Source organism: Vicia villosa, linkage group LG3 (assembly GCF_029867415.1).
Source record: "Vicia villosa cultivar HV-30 ecotype Madison, WI linkage group LG3, Vvil1.0, whole genome shotgun sequence".
Taxonomy (NCBI): Eukaryota; Viridiplantae; Streptophyta; class Magnoliopsida; order Fabales; family Fabaceae; genus Vicia; species Vicia villosa.
In genome coordinates, this window is record NC_081182.1 from 26,334,488 (window position 1) to 26,343,344 (window position 8,857).

Sequence of the window (8,857 nt, forward strand, 5' to 3'; positions counted from 1 at the left end):
AGAATTTTAATATTTTATTGTAAATTTTATTTAAAATCCGCCTTAAGCCTCAATATATATATCGGGTCGGCCCTGTTCATGAAGATAAGTGTTTTTATTAAGATCGACGTGCATTATCAAAGAAGGAGAAAAAGCTCCGTGTGCAAAGATAGCTATGGTAACAAGACTTGGATCAAGCAATTGTCAAGATATCATTGAACCTTAAAGTTGGGATGGCAGGCAGACCCAAACCCGCGGGGTCCACCCGCACCATGAACCAGAGTCAACGGGTGAAAACCCAAATTGACTGGGTTTGGGTTCGGGTGCCACCCGGTATTTCGGGTGTGAGTTGGGATAGTGTGAAACCCGAACCCGAAATCACACTCACTTAGACTTGAAATTACATAAGTGCCCCTAAATATATATAAGTTGTAGGAAAATCAATGGATAATTTCAATGTTGTTGTATTTTATGTGTTTTGTTGCGGGTTCGGGTGAAAAAACCCGAACCCAAAGGGTGTGAGTGTGGGTGTTGTTTTTCCACCTGAATAGCCTTTGGGTTTGGGTTCGGGTGATGATTTTGGGTGTGGGTTTGAGTAGTGTAAAACCCGCATCTGACCCTACCTGTTGGCATCCCTACCTTAAAGGATTGATCTCTTTATTAAGGTACAAGTTACAATTAAGCCTCGTGAATTACCATGGTACTCAGAACAATCATGCACCTTTCATCTCTATGCATTAAATCATTTTTGGAAACTTATGGTTTTAATTTTCATACGTTAAAAATTGATTTTCACAATTTGCATCAGGTGTAACTGGTTACCAGAACAAAAAAATTAGTATATTTAGAAATTGTATCAGGTGTAACTAGGGGTATTCAAAACCAAAGCGGTCTAATAGAAAATTGCAAAATTGAACCAAACCGAAATCGCAAAAAACACATTTGATTCGGATTTGTTTGGGTCATTTTTTAACAAAACCGTGCGGTTCGGTTCGGTTTGCCGCTTATATTTTGCAAACCGAACTAAACCAAACTAAACCGCATTATGTTACAAAATCTTACTAACTAATACATATTTCTTTAATTTTTCAGAGATATCAACTAGTATTATGTGTATATTTTACCATATTCTTTGTATGATATTTATTTTAATTTATGTATCATCAAAAAACAAAATATTATTCATTTATAAATACTATTTGAAAAAATATATTTTATTGTATTTTTTGTATAATATTTATTAACGAGTGCAATTTCATGTATACCATTTTTTAGATCTAAGATAAAATTGTAAGACGCATTTTGTGTATCAAATCATAAATTTATTTTGACAATTAGAAACTTTTTTTATGATAATGTATGAACGATTACACACAAAATTATATTTTACTCTATATGTGTATGTATGACTCAATAAATATTTTGTAAAAAAATGAACCAACCGAACCAATCCAAATCGCGTTAGTTTGGTTTGGTTTGGTTCGGTTTTATTTTTGAATGTCAACCGAACCAAACTGAACAACACATTTTTCTTTCTTGCGGTTCAGATGATTTTTAACGTGAAAACCGCCCAAATCACACTGCGAACACCCCTAGGTGTAACTGGTTACTCCTCCAAAAATTTTGAAAAGTCTTTGTTTGCTTCAGTTGTAACCGTTTACGATAATGTGTTAACCGGTTACCACTGAAGCAGTGACACTTTTCACACAAAAATCTGATTCTAACGCATTTTAAATTGCATCTATCATGGCATTGATTCATGATATTATACTCAGTGGCGAAGTCAGAAAAATTATAAAGCCTGAGCAAAATAAAAATAAACTTTTCATTTTATCAACAAAAATATAGTTTGAAATAAAAGATATAAAATCACGAGACAAAGTCTTTTTTGAGACTTCTTTCTAGTGAATGTTAGAATTCAACGGATGCTGTCAACACCGGCAGTATCAATGTTAACTCAATAAATTTGTAAACCGATGAAAATACCAAATATTTCTTAGTTTGAACCATCTTCATAGTCAAACTTTGAATATCTTCTCACGTGAAAAATGAAGCATTTCTTTTTACTTGAAGAACATAAATTTTAAGTTAATCCTTTATTATTCCACGGTCATCATTAAAAAAGCCAGCATCATATATAGTTTAAATTATTTATTTAAATCATAACACTTATTAATAATTATAAAAAATAATTTAGTAGAATTCATCCATGTGGACAAACTTCTAAATATTTTTTCTAATTATGTTTTAAATTAATAATAGAAGGTGGTTTTGAATGTGTCATGTGCATAAATTCCAGTCTTACATTTTAGTGATTTTTTAAATTAAAATAAGATTGTTAGTGAGAGTTTTGCAATTCTTATTCTATTTAAATATTTTTTTAATTTTTTATTTAATAAAAATGCCCAAATTAGTGCCCTATTTTTTCACTAATAAATTAATAATATAATAAAATAATTATTGTAAATTGCCATAAATTTTAAAAAATTACCTAATTAAATCTTTAAATTCAAATAGTTATCCATATGATGAATCATAGTTAAATTTTAAAAAAAATAATAATCGCTTATGTAAAACAAAAATAAAATAACATCAAAATGTATATATTGAAAATTATAAATATATATTGAATTAATAATGGGAGATGGTTTTGAATTTTCAATATATGTTCTATTGTATCCATATTCTAGTCCTTCTTTTTACTGATTTTAAAATTAATAAAATAAGATAAGATTGGTAGCAGAACTATATTATAAAATAAAATAAAAAAACTATCAATATGTTAAAATACAATAGCTACAATACAAAAGGTGTGATTCATGTATAAATACCTAGAGATTCATATTTTCAAAAGATAACTCTTTCATTACAATCCAAATTCAAAAACTCCCATTTTTAATTTAGTGCCTTAAGTCATAAGCTTTTTGAGAAACCTTTTTAATACACTTTCATTGCATCATTAAAAGTTTCTTCGACAAAGTTCTGAGCACTTGTGTAATATACATTGTGAATTGATAAAAGTTTTACTCTTCATCTCTATTCAAAATTCGAGTTTGTTGTCACTTTGTTTAAGTGTTCATTGTATACAATTGAAAGTGGTGCACTTGTTGTAAAATCAAAGGTGGTGTGTCTTTGTGTTTATGTTAGATATTTATGATCTGATTGGATCAAGCGTAACAGTTCTAATATAGTGAAATCTCTTACAATGTGTGAGGGGACTAAATGTACCCTTATTTAAAAAGAGGAACTAGTATACATCTTGGTGTCATTTACTTTCTGCATTTATTTTTTAACACTTTATACTTTACATCCATTCTGAAAAATAAAGAACATCATATCTAACTATCATAAACCAAGAAAATTTCAAAATTCCTTATAATCTAATTAACCCCTCCTAACATAAATTGTGGGAGATTCCATTATTTTTATAAAATATATTTTTTAATTTTTTTTACATATAATTATTTCATTATAACCAGTATTTTGTATATCAAGTTTTTACCAGAATAGAATGACACCAAAATGGAATACATTTTGTACCAAAATGTAAAACAAAACTATACATTATTTACATCAAAATCAATATTTCATACATATTAAAAAATCTATTGGAAGCAAGATGCCCAACGTGAACGAATGTCTTTTAAGTCTTCTTTATGAATTGTGTCTCGTCGTTAAACATCTATAAATTTAACAAGATGTAAAAAGACTTAATCATAAATAATCACAAATTGTTATGCGGTAAAAATAATTAATATGTACTTTTAAATATATATATATATATATATATATATATATATATATATATATATATATATATATATATATATATATATATATATATATATATATATATATATATATGAGGAGGGATCAAATTACACCAATATATTACACTTATAGTTACACTCATTAATAACTTTTGATTTTATTTTAATCCAATGGTTAGAAATATTTAATTAGTGACTCATGATTCTTACTTAAAATAGTTTTATTCTATTTTTGGTAATTCATAATTTTGACTTTACCAAATTATAATTTATTTTTTTCTCATAAAATTAATAAAATCTCTACTAATTTTGTAACAATTAAATCAAATTCAATTTTGATATTAATAAATATTAAAAATCATAAATTTTTAAGAAATATTAATAATAATAATAATAATAGGGAAAAAAGGAAATGCACTGGCAGTGTAAAGTATTTTTACACTGTCAACCAATGAGAGACATGCATCAGAATAAATCTCATTTTTAATTTTAGAAAACTAAAATTACTTGACAAATTAAAACATTTTGATTGGTTGTATGTGTAAACTGTTTTACACTGACAGTGCACTATCTTTAAACTCATAATAATAATAATAATAATAATAATAAGTGAATAGAATATAGTTTTATATTATTATAAAAATTGTGATTTTTTTTAAAATTGTTAGTAAGCATTATTTGATGAAAATAATTTTTGTTACTAGGAAAAAACTTGTATAAAAATTCTGATTTATTTTAAAGAAAAAATAATATTATATTCGCTTAATGTAACTAATAAAGCTGTTTTATTTTTAAATACAATACAAAATAATTCTCAAAATAAGTATAAAAAATAAAACTAATAACTAATAATTAGAACATAATAATTTATTTGTTGATCAAATAAAATTTTATTTTAAAAAGTAGTGCAATTTAAAAAAAAAAATTAAGAATACAAGTTTTCTTAATTAAAAAAATTATAGTTTTATTAAGAAACGATAAAAATAACATATTTTTAGAAATGTTAGTAAAAATCCCTTGATTTTTATTAATAAGTTTTAAAAATACGTGAATTTTTAAGATTTCTTAGTAACAAATATTATTTTTCATCTAATAATGTTTACAAACAATTTTAAACAAATCACAATTTTTATAATAATATAAAACTATATTCTATTCACTTATTCTTATTAATATTTCTTAAAAATTTATGATTTTTAACATTTATTAATATCTAACTTTATTTTATATAAATTTTTTTAACTTTAAACAAAATTTTCTATTTTTTATGTAAATAAATTTATATTTTATTTGCTTAAAATTCAATATATAATTGATATATTTTAAAATAAGAAAAAGGTTTTTTGACTTTTTTATGAAATATTTTTTTTTATAAAATTGAAGTGTGATTTAATTGTTACAAAAGTAGGAGAGATTTTATTTATTTTATGAGAAAAAGAATAAATTATAATTTGTTAAAATCAAAATTATTAATTACCAAAAATAGAATAAAACTATTTTAAGTAAGAATCATGAGTCACTAATTAAATATTTCTAGCCATTGGATTAAATTAAAATCAAAGGTTATTAATGAGTGTAAGTGTAACTAGGGCTGGACAGAAAACCGAGAACCGATCCAGCCCGCAATAACCGAAACAAAAAACAAAAACGGTCCGGTTTGAAACGGGTTTGCGGTCTTGCGAGCCTGAATTTCGGCCTCAAACAGGTTAAGACGGGCGGACTCGGTTCATTGAAATAACACCGCAGGTATCCGAACCCGACCGAGTAATGTTATTTTATTCATTTTACATCTACTATGTTAGTACACAACTCTGAGCGAGAGTTTCATTTATTATTTATCTTCTCTCTCTTCAGCTTCCATCCCTTCCCTCTTGTTCACATCCAAACCCTAATCCTAGCCGCCATCCATCCGCCGCCGTCTATCATACCCATCTTAAATCCTCTTCTCAAGTTCATCTTCTCCAATATGTCACAATGTTTTCCATTTCCAATTCGTTTCTATTGATTTCTTATTCTTTCATATTCTATTTCACTTACACCATTCTTAATCATTCAACATCTTTCTATTCTTCTTTTGTTTATGTTCCAGAAGAATAGAAGGACAATAGTTGCATCTTTATTCTTTTTGAACAAAAGGTAATTTTTATTTTCTTTTTTATAGTATTTATCTGTCTTCACTGTCTTTGTTTTGAACCACACAAAGTGTAAAGATTTTATATTTCTTCATCTTTTCTGTGCATTGTTAACATATTTTAATATTAATTTTCTACTCATTTCCATTTGTTATTGAAATGGTTGTATCATTGTGTAGGTTATTGATTTAAAGGTTGCCGAGACTTGAGACTTAAGAGGTAAATTATATTTGTCTATTATATTTATTTTGTCGAAAAAATTGATGTACTAATTGAATGTATTAGTAGCTGATTTTATCATGTGATTTTTTTAGTTGTACTTAATCTTGAAGCGGACTACTTAGTATACTACTTCTTTGTCAGTTCATTTAGTTAATTTATTTGTAATGGGTTATAACTTCGAATGTGAAATTTAATTTGGATATGGATGCCATGGTTCTTGACTAATAGTGGATTTTGTTCAAGTAAGAAATTAAGATTTACACTTATTATAAGTTAAGCAAACTCTATATCAAGAACAGGGCCTTTTAATTTTAACATACATTTTATATCAGAAAGGTGGCTTTGAAAATCCATTGAATAATTTTGGGAAAATTGTATAGCATCTATGCTGATTATTCTGCAGCAGATTGTAACCAGAAGATTCTGAACTTTAAGCTAGTATAACCATTTCACTTGTTTCTAAACCATTAATTTTTACCTTTGATTTTGAAACAATGCTTTTAGTGTTTTTCTCTATCTTTGCCTATGTATGTTGATATTTATCTAATGTTCAATTTGATACCACTATAAAGCTTATGCTTCAAAATTCTTGACTATGCAGTCATTATTACAGTTGGATTCTTTTCTATGACCTTGTGTTTTCTCATCTAATTGATATTTGCATATCTTATAAATCTTAATTTCTCTAATTGTTTTCCCAAAACATGTTAAAGAAACATCTCATGTCAAGTAAAATGACAGTCCTAATTTTTTAAAGATAATATTAAATGAGAAAACTTTTAACTTGAACATTGTTTTAAATGAGAGGGGTAAAAACAGAAACTGCAATTCAACATTAAATAATGTGAATTTATGGAATTTAGTTTTTATTGTTTTCATATTTTTGACTAGTCTTTTTCTAACATTTTGTTGAATTTAATTTTTATCATTTTCAGGTTGTTGGTGGCTTATTGAAGAACTAATAAATGTATTTGTTTTGTTATTATTTTGATATAAATGTAATAATTTATGTTATTTTTGAAGTTATTGGATGTGAGATATGCACTTTTGAATTGGGCCAAAAATAAAATATTGTAATATATTGACTTAAAATTAGTGAAAGTAATTTAAGAAAAAAGCTAAACAAATTATTTGGCTTAAAATTGGAAGTAACCCAATAACCCGAAATGCCCGTCCGAAAGCACCCGCAACCCGTTTTAAACCAACCCGTCAAAACCGATACAAATTTTGGGCGGAATTGGGCCTGTTTTCTCCAACCGTGGGTTGGGCTGGGTGGTGGTTTTGGGCCCGAAACCGCCCAACCCGGCCCGTTGTCCACCCCTAAGTGTAACTATAAGTGTAACATATTGGTGTAATTTGATCCCTCCTCATATATATATATATATATATATATATATATATATATATATATATATATATAGTGTATTCCCAAGAATTAACAATTACTGTAAAGCAGTGTTTATCATGTGTTTTGTGACATAAATTACACATTCTTATCCTCTTGGCTATTTTGGCGTCCACAAATAAAGTTTATATAGTAAGTAATAATATCGACAAAAAACACAAAATTATAGATAAATGAATGCCACAAATAATACACTTACAATAGGGGTATATAATTTGGTTTTTTTTTCTAAGTCCTTTTAACATATTGGATCCTCCAGGGGTTAATAAAACAATTTTTTCATTACACGCTAATTACAAAGTCGCATAAAATATATATTACTAAGTCACATAAAATATAAACTTTTGTGGCAACTATATGTTTAATCCTTGAATCAGTCTGTTTTCCTAAGGAACATAGCACAATTACATTACTCTGTCAATGACTGATAATAAGAAATTTCCTATAACCACTACATGAATACGAGAATAATATGTAATGGATAAAAAATTGAATACTAAATAAGAGAAAACACTAATTCATGTCAATCTTTTTACCAAATATTTATGAAGAACTAGCGTCTCATTTTGGGTCTGGGTGGCTGAACAACTTTCTTTTGTACTCACACCAACCAAAACAACTTTTTTAGGCAGCTCTACTAGATTTGTATTCTGTTGGACAATTACACACATCGCTGTCAATTTCCACATCATAAAAATAACAACAACACATAATGTTATAAGACCATAAATAGATGCAACATACAAAACATAATTTTAAGTAGACAAATAACAAAACAAAACTTATACATACCACATAGAGCTCGTCCAACTCTTTCTTCTATGATTTCCGCTCTTGTGCTGATTTTTTTCTAACTTCTTATTGTTGAGCTCGTCCATCTATTTCTTTTGTGATTCTCGCTCATGTACTAATTGTTATTCTAACTTTTTATCAACAATCTTGTCCATATCTTTCTTGTGCAATTATACACTCTTTGTTGATGATCCTAAACATACTCTTAGGTAGATGTCGTGTTAACCACCACGAACACGCCCACCATGCTCCTTTGTTCCAATTGTTTCTACTAATATATCATGTCGTACTTATTGAATAAAGGAACCTTTACTAGCCATTTCAACCAATAAATCCTACAACATAAATAAAAATTTCATTACCAAAGTAAATTAACCTAAAACTAATATTCTTGAAAAAAAATCTACTTACAATCTTCTTGGCAGCTACACGTGTACCCTCTGATGGGAACTCTCCACCAGCTGTTTTTTGGGTGCTCTTCCATTTCTCATGGCATGATAGTGGAAATGATTAAAGGCTAAGAGTCCATCTCCACCATCAATGACATCAATGTGTTA

General features: G+C 27.4%; 1 long non-coding RNA gene across 1 annotated transcript; it reads left to right on the forward strand.

Annotated features, from left to right (window-relative positions):
- The first annotated feature begins 5,569 nt into the window (after positions 1–5,569).
- On the forward strand, positions 5,570–7,716 carry LOC131655229 (uncharacterized). The gene is made up of 3 exons (XR_009299687.1): positions 5,570–5,885; positions 6,061–6,100; positions 7,039–7,716. It is a non-coding gene; the product is annotated as an uncharacterized LOC131655229 (long non-coding RNA).
- The last annotated feature ends 1,141 nt before the right edge of the window (positions 7,717–8,857 follow it).